Below are 25149 nucleotides of genomic sequence, written 5' to 3' on the forward strand. Positions count from 1 at the left end.
CGTCAAGGGGAGGGGGTGTCCTTCCTTAAGTCCAGGCTCCCCGACTCTAGGCCCAGTTCTTCCATAATCCCACGCTGCCTGTGGGCTTGGGAGCTGGAAGCTCGGCGGGTGGTGAGGAGAGCGGGGTCCGCCTGGTGGCGTCGGAAGCCCCCTCCTCGCCCAGCCCCCAATCCCCAGCCCCCGTGGGACTCCCAGCCCCGCCCCCTTCCCGTGCGGGCGGTGTCGCTGCGCCGCTGCTACCCGGGCGCGCGCGGGGCAGCACGGACGCGAGTCGGGCCGAGGGTGACGGGAGGTCGCCGAGCCTCCCGCGCCGCCGCCCCTTGCCTGACGCAGAGAGGGGCCGGGACGCGATTTGCCGCGAGTGACTGGAGCCGCTGCCGCCGCCACCGCCGCCCGGGCCCGCTCCGCCCTCAGTCCGCCTTCCTCCCGCCTCGCCCTCCGCCTCCGCTCGCGCCTTGCTCGCGTCCGCGCGTCCTCCCCACCGCCCCGGAACGTCGGGCAGCCAGCGCCAGCGCCAGCCAGGTGAGTGTGGCCGCCGTGCGGCCCGGGCGGCCCGGGCGGGAGGAGCGCGCAGGCCCAGCGGCCGGGCAGGGAGCGCGGGCGGGCGGCGGCGGCGGGCCCGGCTTTCTTCCCCACCGTGGGCCGCGCGACTGAGGGAGGGGCGCCCCCGCCCCGCCGCAGCCCCCGCCGCCACCGCAGACAAAGCAAGCGCCAGAGGTGGGAGCCCCGCGGGCGGCCCCTGCCTCCGCGCCGCCTGCCGGGTGCGGTCGCGGCCCGCAAAGCCCGGGCGGCCCGCGCGTCTCCCCTCCTGAGCGCCCTTGTTCATTTCTGGGTGAAAGGGACCCGAATCGTGCAACAGGTACGGGTGTTAGTCCTTATTTAACGGCGGGTCTTGTCCACCCGGCGTGCGGGGACCAGATGTGGCGCCCGGCTCCCGGGCGAGCCCCCGTGTCCAGCGCCCGCGGCTTGCTCCTTTGTGTGGCCGGTGACCAGCTCTGGCCGGCGGGTGGGGGACGCCCGCCCGAGGCCCCCGGGCTGCACCGAGGCTCCTGGACGCCTCCCTCGGGCTGTGGGGCTTGGCTTCTCCCGGGCCTGCGGGCTGTTAACCTCCCTCCAGCCTTTGGAGGAGTCACAACGGGAAGGGAGAGCGGGTTGGCAGGGTTATCTGGCTGTGTATTTATTTTTGTATGTGAGGTAGACTCATATTGGAAAGGAACCGCAGTCTGGCCGGCTCTTGAGGGTTCCTGTGGCATTTCACCCTGGGATGCACCGTTTGGTCCTGGTTGCTGCTGCGACTGCCGCCCTGGTTCTCTTCTTGGTGCTTTGATATCTTTCTCTCTTACACAGACATCACCCAAGAAGTTGGAAGCGCCGATGAGGGAGTAACTCGATACAGCTGTTTGACAGGTCGCCTCTTTCTTCGCATTTTGTCTGTGCCAAGTATACCCACCATGCATACTAGCATAGGTTGGCAGACCCTCATATTAAGATCACCACTCAAAATACCCCCATATTGGGAAGTAGTAACCCGTAGTTTTTACTCTGGCTTGATGAACCTTATTTGTTTAGATGTGAGAAACTTTTTCTTCCCCCCAAGGAAGAATACAAAATAGAGAACAATTTATCTTTGTTTACATACCTGGGGTCATGCTGTTACCTAGCTGGTTTCATTGGTATGCTATTTTAGTATAACAATACTAAATGGAAGGAAAATATCTGCCTTCTGCTTTGAGCAATAAAGTACTTCTTTGTTCTAGAACCAGGAAGCTTTTATACATAATACTTTGTGTGGACAAAAGTTAGTGACTGACTGTCTTTACCCCATGACCAAATTCAGGAAAAAATTCCCAAAGGACTTAGAAAGCATTACACAACTCTATAGATTGTTTTTGTATTCCAAATTCGAGGAAATCATTTTGTTGTATATTTATTCAAACAATCTAGAGTAAATTTAACCTTAAAAATTGGGCCTACTCTGTAAATTCCCCAGCATTAGGGAATGAATTGATTGCACTTAAAAGAGTTTACCAAGCATTTTAACTCCTGTGAATAATAATTGGAAGGAGCTGGTGATGGACCTAGAATCTGACAGCAGAATGCAGAACATGGAAAGAGGTAGAGGTTGCAAAGTTCCATCTACTTGTGTTTTAGTTGATTGATGGGCATGTCTGAAAACTAAATGTCCACTAATTTAAATACAAAATACTATATTTTAGCCTTCTTTTTTAATGTATTCTATAAAGACTCCTTGAACCTCTCTCTACTCCCTAAAAACAAACGATATTAATAAGGACTTTTCTTTTGAAGAAATAAAATAATACCAAATTAATCTGATCTGCAGAAAGTTTCTCTGGCATGATTAGTAGTTTCACTTTACTAAAAATACCATTCATCTGTGTAACATCTAACTTCAAAGAGCTTTCGTAGCTGTTACAAGCAGCAGGAACAGCCTCCTGAAAAAAGTAGGATATTAACTATTAAAAAGTAGCAGAGGGACTTCCCTGGTGGCGTAGTGGTTAAGAATCTGCCTGCCAATGCAGGGGACACGGGTTCGAGCCCTGGTCTGGGAAGATCCCACATGCTGTGGAGCAACTAAGCCCGTGTGCCAAAACTACTGAGCCTGCGCTCTAGAGCCTGCAAGCCACAACTACTGAGCTCGCATGCCACAACTACTGGAGCCCGAGCGCCTGGAGCCCATGGTCGGCAACAAGAGAAGCCACCTCAATGAGAAGCCCGCACACCACAATGAAGAGCGGCCCCCGCTCGCCGCAACTAGAGAAAGCCAGCGCGCAGCAACGAAGACCCAGCATGATCAAAAATAAATAAAGTAGCAGAAACTTAAATTTCTAGAATAGTTTTCTTTTATTAAAATATAACTCATATACTGTAGAATTCACTCTTTTAACATGTACAATTTAGTGGTTTTAGTGTATTCACAAGGTAGTGCAAACCTCATCACTAATTCAAGGAATGTTTTGAACATCCTGAAGGGAAACCCTCGTACCCATTAGCTGCCACTCCCATTCCCCTTCATTGCACTTGGCAGCCACCAGTCTACTTTCTGTCTCTATGGATTTGCCTATTGCGGACATTTCATATGAATGGAGTCACACAATATGTGGCCTTTTGTGTCTTTCACTGAGCGTAATGTTTTCAGGTTTCATGCATATTATGCATGTATCAAGATACTTCCTTCTTATGGCTGAATAATATTCTGCTGTATAGATATGCCATATTTTGTTTATCCATTCATCAGTTGATGGACGTTTCAGTTGTTTCCACTTTTTTGGCTAGTATGAGTAATAATGCTATGACCACTCATTTACAAGTTTTTGTGTGGACATGTGTTTTCAGTTTCCTTGGGTATATAATTAGCTATGGAATTGCTGGATCACAAGGTAACTGTAACTGTTTGAGGAACTGCCAAACTATTTTCCATAGCTGCTGCATCAATTTACGTTCCCACCATCAAAGTATGAGGGTTGCTTTTCTCCAACACATGTCAAAGTTGTCTTTTTGATGATAGCCATTCTAGTGGGTGTGAGGTGGTATCTTGTGGTTTTCATTTGCATTTCCCGAATGGCTAATGATGTTGAGGATCTTTATGTTCTTATTGGCGATTTATATATTTTGATTGGAAAAATGTCTGTTTAATTTATAGTAGTTTCTTTCTTTCTTTTTTTTAATGATCTGGCTATTGTAAATAGTGCTTCAGTGAACATTGGGGTGCATGTGTCTTTTTGAATTATGGTTTGCTCTGGGTATATGCCCAGTAGTGGGGTTGCTGGGTCATACGGTCATTTTATTTTTAGCTTTCTAAGGAACCTCCATACTGTTCTCCATAGTGGCTGTATCAATTTCCATTCCCACCAACAGTGCAAGAGGGTTCCTTTTTCTTCACACCCTCTCCAGCATTTGTTGTTTGTAGATTTTCTGATGATGCCCATTCTAACTGATGTGAGGTGATACCTCATTGTAGTTTTGATTTACATTTCTCTAATAATTAGTGATGTGGAGCAGCTTTTCATGTGCCTCTTGGCCATCTGTATGTCTTCTTTGGAGAAATGTCTATTTAGGTCTTCTGCCCACTTTTGGATTGGGTTTTTTTAATTTTGAGCTGCATAAGCTGTTTATATATATTGGAGATTAATCCTTTGTCCATTGATTCATTTGCAAATATTTTCTCCCATTCTGAGGGTTGTCTTTTCGTCTTGTTTGTAGTTTCCTTTGCTGTGCAAAAGCTTTGAAGTTTCATTAGGTCCCATTTGTTTACTTTTGTTTTTATTTTCATTACTCTAGGAGGTGGATCAAAAAAGATCTTGCTGTGATTTATGTCAAAGAGTGTTCTTCCTATGTTTTCCTCTAAGAGTTTTATAGTGTCTGGTCTTAGATTTAGGTCTCTAATCCATTTTGAGTTTATTTTGGTGTATGGTGTTAGGGAGTGTTCTAATTTCATTCTTTTACATGTAGCTGTCCAGTTTCCCCAGCACCACTTATTGAAGAGACTGTCTTTTCTCCATTGTATATTCTTGCCTCCTTTGTCATAGATTAGTGGACCATAGGTGCGTGGGTTTATCTCTGGGCTTTCTATCCTGTTCCATTGATCTATATTTCTGTTTTTGTGCCAGTACCGTATTGTCATGATTACTGTAGCTTTGTAGTATAATACGAAGTCAAGGAGTCTGGTTCCTCCAGATCCGTTTTGTTCCCTCAAGACCGCTTTGGCTATTCAGGGTCTTTTGTGTCTCTATACAAGTTTTAAGATTTTTCATTCTAGTTCTGTAAAAAATGCCATTGGTAATTTGGTAGGGATTGCATTGAATCTGTAGATTGCTTTGGGTAGTAGAGTCATTTTCACAATATTGATTCTTCCAATCCAAGAACATGGTATATCTCTCCATCTGTTGGTATCATCTTTAATTTCTTTCATCAGTGTCTTATAGTTTTCTGCATACAGGTCTTCTGTCTCCCTAGGTAGGTTTATTCCTAGGTATTTTATTCTTTTTGTTGCAATTGTAAATGGGAGTGTTTCCTTAATTTCTCTTTCAGATTTTTCATCATTAGTGTATAGGAATGCAAGAGATTTCTGTACATTAATTTTGTATCCTGCAACTTTACCAAATTCATTGATTAGCTCTAGAAGTTTTCTGGTGGCCTCTGAGGATTCTCTATGTATAGTATCATGTCATCTGCAAACAGTGACAGTTTTACTTCTTCTTTTCCAATTTGTATTCCTTTTATTTGTTTTTCTTCTCTGATTGTCCTGGCTAGGACTTCCAAAACTATGTTGAATAATAGTGGTGAGGGGCTTCCCTGGTGGCACAGTGGTTGAGAGTCCGCCTGCCAATGCAGGGGACACGGGTTTGTGCCCCGGTCCGGGAAGATCCCACATGCCGCGGAGTGGCTGGGCCTGTGAACCATGGCCGCTGAGCCTGTGCATCCAGAGCCTGTGCTCTGCAACGGGACAGGCCACAACAGTGAGAGGCCCACGTACCGAAAAAAAAAAAAAAAAAAAAAGAATGTGAGAGTGGACATCCTTGTCTTGTTCCTGATCTTAGAGGAAATGCTTTCAGTTTTTCACCATTGAGAATGATGTTTGCTGTGGGTTTGTCATATATGGCCTTTATTATGTTGAGGTAGTTTCCCTCTATGCCCACTTTCTGGAGAGTTTTTATCATAAATGGGTGTTGAATTTCGTCAGAAGCTTTTTCTGCATCTATTGAGATGATCAGATGGTTTTTATTCTTCAGTTTGTTAATATGGTGTATCACATTGATTGATTTGTGTATATTGAAGAATCCTTGCATCCCTGAGATAAATCCCACTTGATCATGGTGTATGATCCTTTTAATGTGTTGTTGGATTCTGTTTGCTAGTGTTTTGTTGACGATTGTTGCATCTATATTCATCAGTGATATTGGTCTGTAATTTTCTTTTTTTGTAGTATCTTTGTCTGGTTTTGGTATCAGGGTGATGGTGGCCTCATAGAATGAGTTTGGGAGTGTTCCTTCCTCTGCAATGTTTTGGAAGAGTTTGACAAGGATGGGTGTTAGCTCTTCTCTAAATGTTTGATACAATTCACCTGTGAAGCCATCTGATCCTGGACTTTTGTTTGTTGGAAGATTTTGCATCACAGTTTCAATTTCATTACTTGTGATTGGTCTGTTCATATTTTCTGTTTCTTCCTGGTTCAGTCTTGGAAGTTACATCTTTCTAAGAATTTGTCCATTTCTTCCAGGTTGTCCATTTTATTGGCATAGAGTTGTTTGTAGTAGTCTCTTACGATGATTTATATTTCTGTGGTGTCTGTTGTAACTTCTCCTTTTTCATTTCTATTGATTTGATTCCTCTCCCTCTCTCTTTTTTTTTCCCCTCTTTTTCTTGATGAGTCTGGCTAAAGGTTTATCAATTTTGTTTGTCTTCTCAAAGAACCAGCTTTTAGTTTTATTGATCTTTGCTATTGTTTTCTTTGTTTCTATTTCATTTATTTCTGCTCTGATATTTATGATTTCTTTCCTTCTACTAACTTTGGGTTTTGTTTGTTCTTCTTTCTCTGGTTCCTTTAGGTGTAAGGTTAGATTGTTTATTTGAGATGTTTGTTGTTTCTTAAGATAGGATTGTACTGCTATAAACTTCCCTCTTAGAACTCCTTTTGCTGCATCACATAGGTTTTGGATCGTCGTGTTTTCATTGTCATTTGTCTCTAGGTATTTTTTGATTTCCTCTTTGATTTCTTCAGTGATCTCTTGGTTACTTAGTAATGTATTGTTTAGCCTCCATGTGTTTGTGTATTTTATGTTTTTTTTCCTGTAATTGATTTCTAATCTCATAGTGTTGTGGTCAGAAAAGATACTTCATATGATTTCAGTTTTCTTGGATTTACTGAGGCTTGATTTGTGACCCAAGATGTGATCTATCCTGGAGAATGTTCCACGTGCACTTGAGAAGAAAGTGTAATCTGCTGTTTTTGGACGGAATGTCCTATAAATATCAATTAAATCTGTTTGGTCTCTTGTGTCATTTAAAGCTTGTGTTTCCTTATTAATTTTCTGTTTGGATGATCTGTCCATTGGTGTAAGTGAGGTGTTAAAGTCCCCCACTATTATCGTGTTACTGTTGATTTCCTTTTTTATAGCTGTTAGCAGTTGCCTTATGTATTGAAGTGCTCCTGTGTTGAGTGCATATATATTTATAATTGTTATATCTTCTTCTTAGTTTGATCCCTTGATCATTATGTATTGTCCTTCCTTGTCTCCTGTAACATTCTTTATTTTAAAGTCTATTTTATCTGATATGAGTATTGCTACTCCAGCTTTCTTTTGATTTCCATTTGCATGGAATATCTTTTTCCATCCCCTCACTTTCAGTCTGTATGTGTCCCTAGGTTTGAAGTGGGTCTCTTGTAGACAGCATATATATTGGTCTTGTTTTTATATGGGTCTCCATTCAACGAGCCTGTGTCTTTTGGGTGGAGCATTTAATCCATTCACGTTTACGGTAATTATCGATGTATAAGTTCCTATTACCATTTTCTTAATTGTTTTGGGTTTGTGTTTGTAGGTCCTTTTCTTCTCTTGTGTTTCCCACTTAGAAAAGTTCCTTTAGCATTTGTTGTAGAGCTGGTTTGGTGGTGCTGAATTCTTTTAGCTTTTGCTTGTCTGTAGAGCTTTTGATTTCTCCATTGAATCTGAATGAGATCCTTGCCAGGTAGAGTAATCTTGGTTGTCGATTCTTCCCTTTCATCACTTTAAATATGTCATGCCACTCCCTTCTGGCTCCTAGAGTTTCTGCTGAGAAATCAGCTGTTAACCTTATGGGAGTTCCCTTGTTTGTTATTTGTCGTTTTTCCCTTGCTGCTTTCAATAATTTTTTTTGTCTTTAATTTTTGCCAATTTGATTACTATATGTGTCGGCGTGTTTCTCCTTGGGTTTATCCTATATGGGACTCTCTGCGCTTCCTGGACTTGGGTGGCTATTTCCTTTACCATGTTAGGGAAGTTTTCTACTATAAGCTCTTCAAATATTTTCTTGGGTCCTTTCTCTCTCTCTTCTCCTTTTGGGACCCCTATAATGCGAATGTTGTTGCGTTTAATGTTGTCCCAGAGGTCTCTTAGGCTGTCTTCATTTCTTTTCATTCTTTTTTCTTTATTCTGCTCCACAGCAGTGAATTCCACCATTCTGTCTTCCAGGTCACTTATCCGTTTTTCTGCCTCAGTTATTCTGCTATTCATTCCTTCTAGTGTAGTTTTCATTTCAGTTATTGTATTGTTCATCTCTGTTTGTTCTTTAATTCTTCTAGGTCTTTGTTAAACATTTCTTGCATCTTCTGGATCTTTGCCTCCATTCTTTTTTCCAAGGTCCTGGATCATCTCACTATCATTATTCTGAATTCTTTTTCTGGAAGGTTGCCTATCTCCACTTCATTCAGTTGTTTTTCTGGGGTTTTATCTTGTTCCTTCATCTGGTACATAGCCCTCTGTCTTTTCATCTTGTCTGTTTTTCTGTGAATGTGGTTTTTGTTTCACAGGCTGCAGGATTTAGGCTGCACGATTGTAGTTGTTCTTGTTTCTGCTGTCTGCCCTCTGGTGGATGAGGCTATCTAAGAGGCTTATGCAAGTTTCCTGGTGGATGAGGCTATCTAAGAGACTTGTGCAAGTTTCCTGATGAGAGGGACTGGTGGTGCGTAGAGCTGGGTGTTGCTCTGGTGTGCAGAGCTCAGTAAAACTTTAATCCGCTTGTCTGCTGATGGGTGGGGTTGGGTTCCCTCCTGTTGGTTGTTTGGCCTGAGGTGACCCAACACTGGAGCCTACCTGGGCTCTTTGGTAGGGCTAATGGTGGACTGTGGGAGGGCTCACGCCAAGGAGTACTTCCCAGAACTTCTGCTGCCAGTGTCCTTGTCCCCACAGTGACCCACAGCCACTCCCTGCCTCTGCAGGAGACCCTTCAACATTAGCAGGTAGGTCTGGTTCAGTCTTCCTTGGGGTCACTGCTTCTTCCCCTGGGTCCTGATGCACACACTATTTTGTGTGTGCCCTCCAGGAGTGGAGTCTGTTGCCCCCAGTCCTGTCAAAGTCCTACAATCAAATCCCGCTAGCCTTCAAACTCTGATTCTCTAGGAATTCTTCCTCCCGTTGCCGGACCCCCAGGTTGGGAAGCCTGATGTGGGGCTCAGAACCTTCACTCCAGTGGGTGGACTTCTGTGGTATAAGTGTTCTCCAGTTTGTGAGTCACCCACCCAGTGGTTATGGGATTTTATTTTATTTTGATTTTGCCCCTCCTACTATCTCATTGTGGCTTCTCCTTAGTCTTTGGATGTGGGGTATCTTTTTTGGTGAGCTCCAGTGTCTTCCTGTTGATGATTGTTCAGCAGTTAGTTGTGATTCCGGTGCTCTCGCAAGAGGGAGTGAGAGCACGTTCTTCTACTCTGCCATCTTGAACCAAATTCATAGTTTCTAAGTTTATGCTTTCACACGTATTTTCTCATTTAGTCTTTGAAATAACACTGTAAAATATGTATCTCTATTTTAATGCTAGGAAGCTAAGGTTCAAAGAGGTTAAGTAATTTGCTCATTTTTTAACCTTATGGAGTTAATAAGAGTCAGGGTCTGAATGTAAACCCAGGTCTTCTGATTCTGCTTCCTGCATTCTTGCCACTTTATGAGGCATACAGAAGTTAAATTGTGTTTGCAGATTTGCTTGGCTAATCATTGACAGAGTAGGGGGAAAATAAAATAAATGAGACCAAACAACAACAAAAAGCAGGTGTTGTGGCCACACTGCCTCATGTTTTCCAGGTTTTGTTATACTTTATCGAATAAATTCTTTGATTTCTCCTGTCCTAATAAGGTAGATATGATTTCCATATTTTCTTTGGGTAACAAACCTGGTAACAGCTTTTTACTGGCATAGCTAATCCTAGAACCCACTGTTCACTGAGCCATCGCACTGTCTGTTCCCCTGGAGCTTCCATGTTCTCTATTTTCCCACTAATTTATACCCTTTAACCTTAGAGTAATTGAATAATTTCACAGTTTTCATAAACATTAAGATATTTCTGGGTTACACAAATTAACTTGTATTTTTGAACAGGGCATTTGCCAGATTCACATTGAAGTGCAGGATTACTAAGGTATATATTTCAGTTTTTATGTGCTACTTACTCTGTATCAGACATAGCAGGTTTGTGAAATTCTCAGCTCCCTAGAGGGTAGGTAGAGGCCACATGTTATTTTCATCTTTGCATATCCATTCTCTGCCATTGTGCTCAAACATGTCATAAGAGGTACTCTAACCTTTGTTAAATGAATGAATACAAATGCATTTTTTAATTGCAAAAAAAAAATTCAGTAAAAAATATCCAGTACGCTTTCTTAGAATAAAGGCAGTACAAATTCTAGATAAAGAAAATATTTCTTATCCCTGGCATATGACCTAAAAAATAATAAATGATAAAAATTAGAACTTGACTTAAAACAACACTGTCTTATGGAAGGAAGTACATGTTCCATCCTGGGATTAAAAACAGGCTCTGAGTACCTGGTGGCTGGCACAAGTGCTTACTTAGCTCATTGCCCACATGTAGGATTGTACCCTAAGTGTTTGTTAGATAAATGAATGCCCAATGAGTAAATAAAAGAATTAGTTTTCACTATAACAAGTAGAGGAGATACATCAAATGACTATTAGGCCGTACTTTTCATTTGTGTATTTTAATTGTCAAATATACATGTTAATCATAAAAATACAAATAACACAGGAATATATAGAGTAAAAGTAAAAAAATCTCACTTCACTATTTGTCCCCTTCCCTTCTTTCATCCCAAAGACCAATTCTGTCCCAGGTAACCTTGTTAACAGTTTGGGGTTTATATTTCCAAACCTGTATCTTTGCATTTATGTGTATATGTATAAATACACACTGAATACACCTGTATGCCATACTTAGTACATACATGTGTATTCAGTGATTTTTCTTATATAAAAGAGATCATACTACACATATTTCTTTGTTTTTCACTTAAATCTATTAAGACATTTGCCTCTATAATCACAAAGGATAAACATAATATTTATGTCTCACTTTTAGTTTACTATTCTTGAGTGTTTGGTGTCAAGATTAAGCTAGCCTCTAAGAATGAATTGGGAAATTCTCATTTTTTCCTCTGTGCTCTGGAATAGTTGAAACTACCCTGTAAACATTGGCAGTCACCTGGCAACCTTGCAGGGAGTGAAGAGATCTGGGACAACCTTTCTGATTTTTCCTGTTTTTATTGTTTTATCAAGGTTTGGCCTTTATTTTCTGTTACATTTTTGGTAAACAAGTTCTTCCCCCACACATATCCCTTCCCCCAGCTCTGATGAGTAAATTGAGAAACGCAAATGATTAAATCAATCGATGGATGCGAGAGTATATGCGCTTTTCTCTTAGAGAGATCGAGGTAGAGCCCTGCTCTTACTAATTGTATAACCTAAGCAAGTTACTTACCTTTTTCAAACTTCTGTTTCCTTATCTGTAAAATGGTAATAATCTCTACATCACAGAAATCTTGAAAGTATTAAAGGAGATGTGAGCTAATATGTGAAAAACTTCTGTTGTTGCATCTAATAAGAATGAAAAAATTTATATTACTAATCTGTAATATGCTATACAAATGTAAATTTGTCACTGAGGTTACTGTAAATTGTTTTAGCCTAACAAGAACAAATTTAAGGAGAAAGGATGGTGACGCTAGGGACAGTTTCCACTAATAAATTGGAAGGACCTATAAAAATTTCCAGGCCGGGCTTCCCTGGTGGCGCAGTGGTCGAGAGTCCGCCTGCCGATGCAGGGGACACGGGTTCGTGCCCCGGTCCGGGAAGATCCCACATGCGGCGGAGTGGCTAGGCCCGTGAGCCATGGCCGCTGAGCCTGCGCGTCCGGAGCCTGTGCTCCACAACGGGAGAGGCCACAACAGTGAGAGGCCCGCGTACCGCAAAAAAAAAAAAAAAATTTTCCAGGCCATTTAGAATTTAATTTTGATAGACAGTTATTTTTAAATACTTGTATGCTTTTGAGGCAGGATAGTAGGGGAAAGTAGTAAACAGACCTGGATTAATTTTGCATTATCACTTATTAGCCTTGTGACTTTGGATGAATTAATTTCTCAGTAAAATGGGATAAATACACCTACTTTGTAGCTGGTCATGAGGAAAGAAGTTAATATAGTGCTTGGCATCTAATAGGTGTACAAATTGTTAGGGTTATTTTTCTTTTCATGTAATGAGTGCCCAACAGTGATGAACATGAGGTATTGGGTTCTGTTATTTTAAGGCTGTGTGATGTAGTGGCAAGAGTCCTTAAGTTAGAGTTTTAGCATACGTATCACACTGATTAGGCATTGACCTTGGACCAGTCACCTGCTAAGCTCCTTCTGTTTCCTTACCTATAAGAAAAGAGCAAGAGAACTGACACTTATTGAGGATCTATTTTACATGCAATTTACTAGGCAGTTTACAAATCTTACCTCATTTTATCTTCTCAATAATCTTATCAGATAGAGATGATTGTCATTTCTCAATTTTATGGTTGAAGAAACAAAGGCACAGGAATTAGATTTTCTGAGGTCCATTTGGTGGACCCCGCAGTGCTGTCCATGTTCTTTCACTCATTACAGCTATCCCCTCCCGGGACGGTAGGGTGTTCCCCTGCATACAGGGAATACCTGTATTCATTCCCTGTATGTTCCCCTGCATACAGGGAATACCTGTATGAGGAGCATTCTGCAAACTGAAATACTAAGTCTATTAAAAAAGCTAAACCAATGTAGGATGAGACTTTTTATTTATTAACGATTTCCATTAATAAAATACAGAGATTGTTAATGTGTCCTAGTGCCTCTGCTTAAGAGTAGTAATTTAAGGGTTTTTTTTTTGCGGTACACAGGCCTGCCACTGCCGCGGCCCTTCCCGCCGCGTAGCACAGGCTCCGGTCGCACAGGCCCAGCGGCCGTGGCCCACGGGCCCAGCCGCTCCGCGGCATGCGGGATCCTCCCAGACTGGGGCACGAACCCGCGCCCCCCGCATCGGCAGGCGGACTCCCAACCACTGCGCCACCAGGGAAGCCCTAGTTTAAGTTTTTAAATACTTGTGTTGCTCATAATCGCTTTACCTAAATTTATTACGCTTCATTCATTTCCAGTTTGACCAGGTAAAGAAGAGGGGGTAGGGAGTGGTTGTAAAGGGAAAGATAAGCTTTACACCAGTGTTTGATAGTGGTGTGTATGTATGTATGTATGAATGGACGTGTGTATGGAAGAGCTGGGAAGTATAGTTCTCTGGCAGTTTGGCATTTACAGAAACTACAGTTTCTTGGAAAGGAGTAGAGAATATCTGCATTATAATTCATTGTCTGCTACAGGACTTGCAGAGTCATTTAAAAAATGAAACTCCCTTTGTCAGCTGGTTTGTAAAGACCTATTGCTTACATTCTTGAAAGATAGTAATATTGTCTTTCTTTTTATAGAGGTTGCCATTTTATTTGATCAGATTTAGTGATACTGATTTGGCATTTCTGCAAGCCTTGTGCCAGGGCTATGCAAAACAAAAAATGCTGTTGAGACATCATAAATTAAATTGTGATTCAGTAATAGTATAGAAGGTTTAGAGATTATCTCTTGCGGCTTCAGTATCATTTTTATCCTATTTAGCATGAGTGAGAATTCCTATGTTTAGATTAGAGAATTTTTTCAGAATAGGCTTGAATTGCTCTCGGTAAATTCTCACTGATATTGAATGCTTGCTATTTTGCAGGATACAGAACACTGTGAGCTTTATAAGAGTTACACAACATGGTTCTAGTCTTCAAAGAGTTTATATTTAGTTAGGGAGGCAATGAAGGAGGAGACCAAGTGAAGGGACACAGAGAGTTCTAAAACTTGTGTCTGCTCCTTGTAAAATTAGTTTTGCTGCATTGGACTTTGGTGAGACACTGTAGGTTCTCCTGATGGATACTATCAGAAACATCCCAACTCTTTGAAAACTGGTAGTTGTGTATCTTGTATGTCTTGCTCTTTCTATAGTGTTCTCTTTGCTTTGTAAAAATTACTGTTTGGCCTAAGTACCAAGAACAGTTCCTCTTCCGAGTACTTTTCTGTTTATCTCCTGGGCTGTGGACTGGGTTTTTCTTTTTGTGATGGCTGTTAGAAAGCCAGAGCCAGATTTGAAGTAGGCATATAGGTTTTATGCTGTACATTTTTTCAGCTTTTTTCGTGGCATCATTTTTGGTGTTTTCTTTATTCTTCTGCTGATATTTTAAACCTATTAACTTTTTATAGTTCATGTATTCTTATAAGTCTCATTAATCCTTTTCAGAACAAAATAAGGGTATATGTAAATGAATATATATGAAATTCATGAAGGAACATATCAAGGCAAACAGATCAATATAGTAGAGTAGTATGGCGAATAGGCTTTATTTCATGGGCCAGCTTTGGTTGATAATAATGGCTGCATGGAGGACCGCGTTAAGAAGTAGTTGGAGGCAGTGTGTAGATTTAGTGGGAAAGGCTCCTGTGATCATTGAGCAGTGTTGTTGTCATGGATGTAGGAGTAGTGATGGCGTGAGTGTCTGTATTTGCCGTCTCTGTTACAGACAGACTACAGGATACTGAATAGCTCAATAGGTGGGTGGCTTTTAATTTAAGAGCTAGGTTTTGTTGGGAGGGATAAGGAATTGGGGAACAAGCTGATTTGTTGGGGTCGGGAGTCAGATTGGTTTGGCTAGAATAAAATGTTCGCACTGCATAAGGAGAAATGAGGTTGGTGGGAAAAGTGAGGAAGGGGGTGTGGGTAACTGGTAGGTGGAGGAGATTAGATTTTTTAATCTCCTAAAATTCTCCCTAATTATTCCCCTATGTTATTTCCAGGGCTTTGCCTGAGTTCAGGTCCTTGTCATACTTTTAATTTTTTTTTTTTTTTTTGCGGTACGCGAGCCTCTCATTGTTTGTGGCCTCTCCCATTGCGGAGCACAGGCTCTGGACGCGCAGGCCCAGCAGCCATGGTTCACGGGCCCAGCTGCTCTGCGGCACGTGGGATCTTCCCGGACTGGGGCACGAACCCGTGTTCCCTGCATTGGCAGGCGGACTCTCAACCACTGTGCTATCAGGGAAGCCCCATACTTTTAATTTTAAAAGTTAATTGAGTAGGTAATATACTCATACGTTTTAAAATTTAAAAAGTGCAAGAGGACACAATCAAAAGTCTTTTATTTCTGTTCCTCAGCTACAGAGTTCTCTCTACAAAGTCAACCAGTGTTATCAGATTCTTATGTATCCTTCCAGAAATAATTTTTGTATACGTATGTGCTTTCCCAACCATTTACACAAATGATATTTCTGTACCTGTGCACATACTGCTTCTTCCATACTATATACACTTTCTTCTTCTTTTTTTTTAAAATTAATTAATTTATTTTTGGCTGCGTTGGGTCTTTGTTGCTGCATGCGGGCTTTCTCTAGTTGCAGCAAGCCGGGGCTACTCTTCGTTGCTGTGCGCGGGCTTCTCATTGCAGTGACTTCTCTCATTGCAGAGCACGGACTCTAGGCACGCGGGCTTCAGTAGTTGTGGCTCGTGGGCTGTAGAGTGTAGGCTTAGTAGCTGTGGCGCCTAGGCTTAGTTGCTTCGTGGCATGTGGGATCTTCCCGGACCAGGGCTCGAACCCGTGTCCCCTGCATTGGCAGGTGGATTCTTAACCACTGTGCCACCAGAGAAGTCCTTTATTCTTTACCTTACATCTTTCACTTCTTGGAGATTTTTTTCATATCAGTGCACAAAGAGCTTTCTTCCTTCTTTCTTTTTTTTTTTTTTTTAAATAAACTTTGCTTTGGAATAATTTTAGATTTACAGAAAAGTTGTAAAGTTTCCATATACACCTCACCCAGTTTCATTTCCCTTTATTTAATATTATCATCTTATTGTGGTACATTTGTCAAAACTAAGAAATCAACATTGGTACGTTAGTGTTAACTAAACTCCAGAGTTTATTTGGATAGAACCAGTTTTTCCATTAATGTTCTTTTTCTGTTCCATGATCCCATCCAAAATACCATAATTACATTTAGTTGTCATTTCTCCTTAGTCTCCTTTGACAGTTTCTCAAGGTTTTTAATGACCTTGACAGTTTTCAGGAGTACCAGTCTATAGACTGTCTCTCAACTTGGATTTGTCTGATGTTTTCCTCATGATTAGAATGGGGCTATGGATTTTTGGAAATACTGCACAAAGTTGAGTTGTCTTTCTCAATGTCTCAGCAAGGGAGTACTACCTGATATTTACAAGACATCACTGCTGATGTTTAACTTAGATCTCTTGTTTAAGGTGGTGTTTTGCCAGGTTTCTCCACTGTAAAATTGCTGTTTTTCCCTTTCCATACTTTATTTTTAGAGGTGAGTCACTAAGTTTAACCTACCCTCAAAGTGGGAGAGGCAATTTAACGAGGTTTCCTTTTTAAAAATGTGATGTTGCTTTAGACGGGTGTATCATATATTTTAGTCAACTATTCTCCTATTGATATATATTTAGATGATTTAGTATATCGTAATAGTTAAGATAGTAGGCTCTGGAGCTCAAATCTTGGCTCACACTAGCTATGTGGTCTTGGGCTAATTTTATTTGGCCTCTTAGTTTCTCCATCTGTACAATATGGATGTTAATAGCACCTGCCTCATGGGATTGTTCAGAAGATTAAATGAGCATATGTGTGAAGTGCTTAGAACAGTGTTTGGCACTATACTAAGTGCTAGATAAGTGTTTGCTATTATCATTATTAATTTTTTTTGTCCTTAAAATAATACTGCAATGAATAACTTATTATTTCACACAGTGGTGGGACAGGCAAGTATAGTATAAGATAAATTCCTGCAAATGGGTACTTGCGTTTGTAATTTTCATAGATATTGCCAAATTTCCCTCCATAGAGGTTGAACCATTTTGTATATCCACCAGGGATATATGACAACATCTGTGTTTCTATGTCCCTTTTACCAAATTATTTGATCTTTGCCAATCCATTGATGCATATCTCATATTTTGAATTCATTTGACCGTCTTTTCATTGAGCCATTTAAGAGTTTAGATTTTGATGCTGCTGGTTGTGAAACAACTTGTGCTTCATAGGCTGGGAAGAGATAAAAAAAATTGTTGTTTGGGGGAAGTAATTACAGTAACTAGAAAAGGCATAGTTTAGACCTGGGAGAGACTAGAAGTACAGTTGTTGCAAGATGGACAATCTGTGAAGTGGGACACCCAACTGCTGGCCTCTCCTCCAGTGTGGCAGCATGGTGTCTTGTTAATTGTTTTAGAAGGAATCTCCATCTTACATTTGCAGCCAGCAATGAGCGAAGCTGCAGGGGTGGAGGTTGGAAGAAAAGGCTGAGGTTGCATTAAAATAAAACTGAAAGTTAATCTGACACATCGTTTATGAGATGCATGTTTATTATGTTGTGTAATGATTAGGCAGAAAGTAAAAGCAGGTCACAACATGTAATTAACTTTAACATCCAGTTTTAGAAGTGTTTCTTTCTCTATCCGTTCCCCAGTATGTACAGTCATTGCCAGCTGGTAGTTTTTTCTGATATCATGTATTGTGCAGTTGTTGTTATCATTAAAGTACTCCCCCCATCCTCCACAACTACACTGTAAAAAACAAAAGTGTTAAGTCTTACTTTACATTAGCTGGAAGTGGGTGGTAGTGGGGTGATGGTCCTTGCTCTTTTCCTTAGTTTGAGTTTCATGTTTGGGAGTCCATGAGCCCAGCCTACCCACTCCAGACATTCATAGTTTCTTTACCTCTCGCACACTGGGGGCTGCAAGAACCCTGGGGCATGAGAACAGATTGCTCGGAGTTGAAGGGCAGGAGAAAATGACCACCATTCTGAGAAAATGACCACCATTCTGAAAGAAGGAAAGGGATATCAAACCAGAAGGGAGTAGTAGACACCCTGAAAATGGAATCTGAATCCTTGGAATTTGAGATTCTTGGCTTCTGAATAATTAAGGTTAATAGAGTGAACAGGGCAAAGGAGAGCTCAAGTGACCTATTAACTCTTTTGATCCAGTCCCCCCAGGCGTGGTATCAGTACTAAGGCAGCTTTCCTACTGGACTAAGCAAAATAAAAACAAACGAAGACCTTAGGCTTTCAGTCAATCCAGGTAAACCAAAAGGCGAACATTTCTCCTGGCTACCTTAAACTACAAATAAATCTGTTGAAAGACTGAATTCAGCCCTTGCTTAAGTCCTTTACTGCTTTGGAGAAACTGGAAGATAATGGCCTCCTGAAAGCAGGAGGTATGAAGGATGCACTGGGAGTGGTAGAGAACTTAGAAGGCAGGAGAAAGGGATGCGTAGAGGCAGCTGAGAAAACAAACATGGATTTTTACAAGTTTCACCAGTCTTGGATTATCTTTATTCACAGACAATTAAAAGCTCTATTACAAATATTTCCTCCCTGTAGGACAGGCAGCTAACCAGACATGCATCTTGAATTGTGGTGAGATGGAAGCTATTACTGTTACTTTGAATTTAGGAGTTGTATCTAATTTACTTCCAAAATACCTAAGAACTCCAAGATCAGGACGGGGAGTGATGTTTTAGGGCATCTGAATTAAACAGATGACAACACTTGGACTACAGTTTAATTCTTTCTTAAACATACAATTTTTGTTAAAATGCCATTTGAGTTAACCTGCTTTTGTACATTGTGACGATATTTAAACCTATCAGTTACTTATACGTTAGTGTGAATCATTTAAGCAGATAATTATTGCTTTTCTCATTAATTCTTGAATGAGATCAGATACTAAGGAAATAAGAATGTTGGTAGAAGAGGAGAGGTAATTTTATAATTTACATCTTTTGTGCAGGATCATGCTAGACACTGTGGTTGTTAAATTTGGGTGACATTTAAGAATTGAGTGCAGCTTGGCAAAGTAAAGCACAGCGTTGGAGCCAGGATAAGTCTGGATTAGCACAGAGCCTCGCCCTCCTTAATCATTCCACACGTGGTAACTAATATCTCCCCATCCACCCGTTTGATCGTTGTTATCTAATTTATTTTGGAGCACATCATTCAGATATTAGAAAGTGGAAAAAAGTTTCAGTGAAGTTTCCCACCCATCTGTAGCAAGACATAAAGAGTTCCCTTTTGTAGCCACACCTACTTCCTTCCCACCTACCCCCTTTCTCCTTAATGCCTGGAAACCATTAATCCATTCTCCATTTCTGTAATTTTATCGTTTCAAAAGTGCTATATAAATGGAATCTACAGTATATAACCTTTTAGGATTGATTTTTTTCATTCAGCATAATTCTCTGGATATTCATTTAAGTTATTCCATATTTAAGTAGTTTGTTCCTTTTTAATTGCTGAGTAGTAGTCCATAGTATGGATGTACCACAGTTTATTTACACATTCATCCATTGAAGGACATCTGGGTTGTTTCTAGTTATTGGCTGTTATGACTAAAGCTGCTGTAAACATTTGTCTGTAGGTTTTTCTGTGAACATGAGTCTTCATTTTTCTGGGAAAAATGATCAGGAGTGTAATTGCTGGGTCGTATGATAGTTGCTTGTTTACTTTTTAAAAGAAGTTGCCAAAATGTTTTCCAGAGCGGCAGTGCTCTTTTACATTAGTGCATGTGTATTATGGGCTGAATATTGTCCCCCCCAATTCATATGTTGAAACCCTAACTCCCCAAACATGTCACAGTGTGACTGTATTTGGAGATAGGGCCTTTAAGGAGGTGATTAAGAGGGCTTTACCGTGGGTCCTAATCCAGTTTGACTGATGTCCTTATAAGAAAGAAATTTGGACACACATCCTTGAGGGATATGCACACTCAAGAGGAAAGACCATGTGAGAATGCAGTGAGAAGTCAGCCATCTGCAAACCAAGGAAAGTGGTCTCAAAAGAAACCAAACAATCTGACACCTTGATTTTGGACTTCTAGCCTCCAGAACTGTGAGAAAACAAATTTCTGTTCTTTAAGCCACCCAGTCTGTGGTATTTTATTATGGCAGCCCTAGCAGACTAATGCAGTGAATAATCTAGTTTTTTTTTGCATCCTTGTCAGCATTTGCTTTTTGACTTTTAATTTTAGCCATTCTCACAGGTACGTAGTGATGTTTCACTGTGGTTTTAATTTGTATTTACCTGGTGGCTAACAATATTCAGCATCTTTACATGTGCCTATTCGTCATCTGTAGGTCCTCTTTGGTGAAATGTCTATTCATGTTTTTTGCTCATTTTCTCTTTGGATTGTTTGTTGTTTTTGTTGTTTTAGTGTTGAATTTCAAGCATTCTTTCATATATTTTAGATACTAGTTCTTTGTCAGATAGGTGGTTTGCAAATATTTTTTCCCACTCTGTGGTTTCTTTTCATTCTCTTAACATGGTCTTTCACAGAGCAAAAGTTCTTAATTTTGATGACTTAAATTTTCACTTTTTCCTTTTATGGATTGTGCTTTTGGTATCAAGTCTAGCCTAGCTCTAGATCCTGAAAATTGACTCCTAAAGTTTTAGAAAACTTTTTTTAAATAAAAGTTTTACAGTTTTCTATTTACATTTAAGTCCATGACCCATTTTGAGTTAATTTTTGTATAAGGTGTGATCAAGGTTTATTATTTTTGTCTATGCATATCCAGTTGCTCCAGCACCATTTGTCTTTCTTCATTGAATTGTTTTTGAACCTTTGTCAAAAAACAGTTGGGCATACTTGTGTTGTATATCCAGGTTCTGTGTTCTGTTCCATTGAGCTGTGTGTTTATCCCTCTGCCAATGTCACAGTCTTGATTGCTATAGGTAGATAATAAATCTTGAAATCTGGTAAGACTGATTCCTCCTGTTTTATTCTTTCTGAAAATTATTTTAGCATTCTAGTTCCTTTGCCTTTATATATAAATTTTAGAATAATCTTCTCTATATCTACAAAGAATCTTGATGGGAGGGATTTTGTTAGAAATTGCATGAAACTCAGTATCAATTTGGGGAGAATTGATGTCTTGAGAATTGATATATTGAGTCTTCCAATCCATGAACTGGTATGTTTCTCCCTGTTTTATAGATCTCCTTTGATTTCTCTCATCAGCATTTTGTGTTTTCAGCATGGAAGTATTATACATGTTAGTATTCTATTTTTTTGGGTGATTATAAATGGTGTTTTTTTTCAGTGTTCACACGTTATTGCTAGTATATAGAAATGCAGTTGGTTTTTGTGTTAATCTTGTATCCCGCAACCTTGCTGAACTCATTGATTAGTTCTAGGAATTTTCTATAGATTCCTTGGGTCTTCCTACCTAGATGTCATCTGCAGAGAGGAGCAGTCTTATTTCTTCCTTTTTGATCTGTATGCCCTTTATTTCTTTTTCTTGTCTTATGGCACTGATTAGAACTTTCAGTGCTATATTGAATAAGATTGGTGAGGGTAGATATACTTGCTTTGTTTCTTATCATAGGGAAGAGCATTCAGTCTTTCACCATAAGTATGTTAGCTGTAAGGTTTATTTTGTACAGGCTCTTTATCAAGTTGAGTGTGTTCCCCTCTTTCCATAGTTTTTTTAAGAGTTTTTTTTATTTTTATCATGTATGGGTGTTGAATTTTGCCAGTTGTGTTTTCTGCAACAATTGATATGATTATGGGATTTTTCTCCTTTATCCTGGTAATATGGTGGATTACATTGATTTTTGAATATTGAACCTGCTTTGTATCCCTGGAATAAATCCCAGTTGATTATCATCTTTTTACATATTGCTGAATATTATTTGCTATTATTTCATTAAGGATTCTCATGTTTATATTTGTGTCTTTCTTTGGTTTTGGTTTTGGTAGTAATACTAGCTTCAGAAAATGAATTAGGACGTGTACCCTCTTCTGTTTTCTGAGATAGATTGTGTAGAATTGATTTTAATTCCTCTCTAAACATTTGGTAGATTTCTCCAGTGAAAACTATCTGGGCTCAGAGATTTTTTTTTTTTTTTTTGAGTCTTATAAATGTATTTTCCTTGATAACCTTTGAAGAGCTATTCATATTATCTGTTTCATATTAGGTGAATTGTGGTAATTTGTATTTTTTGAGGAAGTGGCCTATTTAGTCTGAGTTGTCAGTTTGAAGTGTGTAGAGGTGTTTATGGTACTCCCTTATCCTTTTGCTGTCTGCAGTTTATAGTGATATCCCTGTTTCATTCCTGATATTGGTAATTTGTATTTCTTTTTTTTCTTTGCTCCTTTTTTATCCTGCTTTCTTAAGGTTTTTTGCTCTTCTCTTGAGATGGGAGCTTAGATTTATCGATTTGAGATTTCTCTTCTTCTAATGTATGCATTTAGTGTAATAATTTTTCCTTCAGCACTATAGCTGTGTTCCACATTTTTTAAATTAATTAATTAATTAATTTTTGGCTGCGTTGGGTCTTCGTTGCTGCACACGGGCTTTTTCTAGTTGCAGCAGCAAGCGGGGGCTACTCTTCGTTGTGGTGCGTGGGCTTCTCATTGTGGTGGCTTCTCTTGTTGTGGAGCACGGGCTCTAGGCACGCGGGCTTCTGTAGTTGTGGCACGCGGGCTTCAGTCATTGTGGCTCGCTGGGTTTAGAGTGCAGGCTCAGTAGTTGTTGTGCATGGGCTTAGTTGCTCCGCGGCATGTGGGATCTTCCCAGACCAGGGATCGAACCCATGTCCCCTGCATTGGCAGGTAGATTCTGAACCACTATGCCACCAGAGAAGTCCCCCACATTTTTTGATACATTGTATTTTTATTTTCATTCGTTTCAATGTTTGTTTGTTTTTAATTTCCTTTGAGACTTCCTATTTGACCCCATGGGTTAGTTAGAAGAGTATCACTTAGTTTCCAAGTAGTTGAAGAGTTTTCCTTTTATCTTTCCATTATTGCTTTCTAGTTTGATTTCCATTGTGGTTAGAGAGGATACTCTGTGTGATTTCAGTTATTTTTAATTTGTTGAGGTGTGCCTTATGACCCAGGGTTTGCCTTAATAGTATGGTCTATTTTAGTATATGTTCCTTGGGCCTTTGGAAAGAAATATGTATTCTGATGTTGTTTGGTAGAGTGTTTTATAAATGTTACTGCATCCTGTTGGCTGACAGTGTCTTCAAGTTCTGTATCCTTGCTGATTTCTGTCTAGTTGTTCTATCAGTTATTGAGAGAAGGATGTTGAAGTCTCCAACTATGATTGTGGAGTTGTCTGTCTTTTCACTTTTTGCTTCACATATCTTTCAATTCTGTCGTTTGGTACATTTAGGATTGCTATGTCTTCCTGATGGACTGACCCTTTTATCATTCTGTAATATGCTTCTCTGTCTCTGATAATTTTCTTTGTTCCGAGTCTACTTTAGTTGATATTAATATAGCCATTCCTGCTTTCCTTTGGTTAATGTTTGTATGATTTGTCTTTTTCCATCCTTTTACTTTCAATCTGCCTTTATAATTGTATTTGAAGTGAGTTTCCTGTAGACATATAGTTTCTTGTAGACGTCATATAGTTGGATTATATTTTTTAATTCACTTTGCTAATATGTCTTAATGTATTTAGGCTATTATATTTAATGTAGTTTTAGATTTGTTAGGGCTTAAATGTGCCATTTTCTTTTTGGTTTCTGTTTATCTTTCTATTTTTCTTTTCTCTGTTTTGTTCTCTTTCTGTGGGTTACTTGAGCATATTTTAGAATTCCATTTTTATCTTATCTATTGTGTTATGGATATATCTCTTTATATATTGGTTTTGGTGTTGGCTATAATATAGATATTATATATACATAACTTATTACAGTCTATTGTCATTTTACCATTTTGAATGAAGTATAGAAACCTTACTTTCCTTTACATCCCTGCACCCTCCCCTTTTTATTATATAATTGTCCTGAAATGTTTACTGTACATTCATTTAGAACCACATCAGACAGTTGTAACTTTTCCTTCAACCATCAAACATAATTTAGAAAACTCAGGAGGACAAAGAAAGCCTATTATATCTACCCATATTTTTGCTTCCTGTTTTCCTTTTCCTTTCCTGATATTTGGAAGTTCCTTCTTTCATTATTTTCTTTCTGTTTAGAGAACTTACTTTAGTTATTATTTTAAGGTTAGTTTGTGGGGAACAAATTGGCTTAGTTTTTTTCATCTGAAAAGATGAAAAGTTTTTTCCATCTTGATTTCCCCCTCATGACTAAAGGATATTTTTGCTAGGTATAGCATTTGAATAATATTGGGCCACTTCCTTCTGGCCTGCATGGTTTCTGATGAGAAATCACTGTCATTTGAGTTGTTTTTTTCCTTGTGGGAAAGGTTTTGGTGTTTTCCTGAATGCTTTCTTTGTCCTAAGTTTTCAAAAGTTTATGATGTGACTTGGCATAGATTTCTTTATGTTTATCCAGTTTAGGGTTCACTCAGCTTCTTGAACCTATAGGTTTATGTCTCTTGCCATATTTCTTCAAGTACTATTTCAGTCACCCCCCTGACCCTTTTTCTTTTTTTCTGGGACACCAGTGACAAAAATATTAGATCTTTTGTTGTAGTCTAACAGGTCTCTGAGGATCCCTTTGTTTGTTTTTTCACTCTGTTTTCTTTCTGTTACTAAGGTTGGGTAATTTCTATTCTCTCTCTTCTAGTTCACTGATTGTTTCCTTTATCCCTACCATTCTGTTTTGAGTCTGTCTACTGAGCTTTTTTATTCATTTATTGTATTTTTCAGTTCTAAAATTTCCATTTGGTCCTTCTTTATATCTTGTATTTCTTTGCTGAGATTTTCTGTTTCTCTTTTGAGGCTTTCTGTGTTTTCATTACTTTTGAGCATAATTGCTCATTGAAGCATTTTCATTATGGCTTTAAGATCTTTGTCAGATAATTCTAACAGCATTCCATGTGGCCTACACTGACACAAGAATGGGGGAGTACTGGAATGTGGGGGCTCATTATCAGATTAGTCTTGAATTCCACCTTGGCCTTCTATGACACCACTCTGCTGGGTATGCCTCATTATAACCTTGTGAGGGTGGAAGTCTAGGCTCCCCATTCAGCCTTTGTTGGCATGGATGAGAGTGGGGTCATGGTTTTTTTGTGTAGTGTTTAGCTAGAGTAGCACTGTTACTGTCTAAAAGTTTTCTGTCTTGC

The 25149-nt window shown here is 39.8% G+C and overlaps 1 protein-coding gene across 4 annotated transcripts in view; it reads left to right on the forward strand.

The window, feature by feature from the left end:
• The first annotated feature begins 251 nt into the window (after positions 1-251).
• Positions 252-25149, forward strand: part of SESTD1 (SEC14 and spectrin domain containing 1) — a 143270-nt gene continuing 118372 nt past the window's right edge. The window contains exons 1-2 of one of the 4 annotated variants that reach the window (XM_019931592.3): positions 252-522; positions 1348-1407. The gene's annotated coding sequence lies outside the window, so the exon portion shown is untranslated. Of the gene's footprint in view, positions 523-644; positions 860-1347; positions 1408-25149 lie in introns of those variants that run through there. The other 3 variants (XM_019931594.3, XM_019931595.3, XM_019931596.3) reach the window with 3 other exon arrangements.

Source organism: Tursiops truncatus, chromosome 7, assembly GCF_011762595.2.
Source record: "Tursiops truncatus isolate mTurTru1 chromosome 7, mTurTru1.mat.Y, whole genome shotgun sequence".
Classification (NCBI taxonomy): domain Eukaryota; kingdom Metazoa; phylum Chordata; class Mammalia; order Artiodactyla; family Delphinidae; genus Tursiops; species Tursiops truncatus.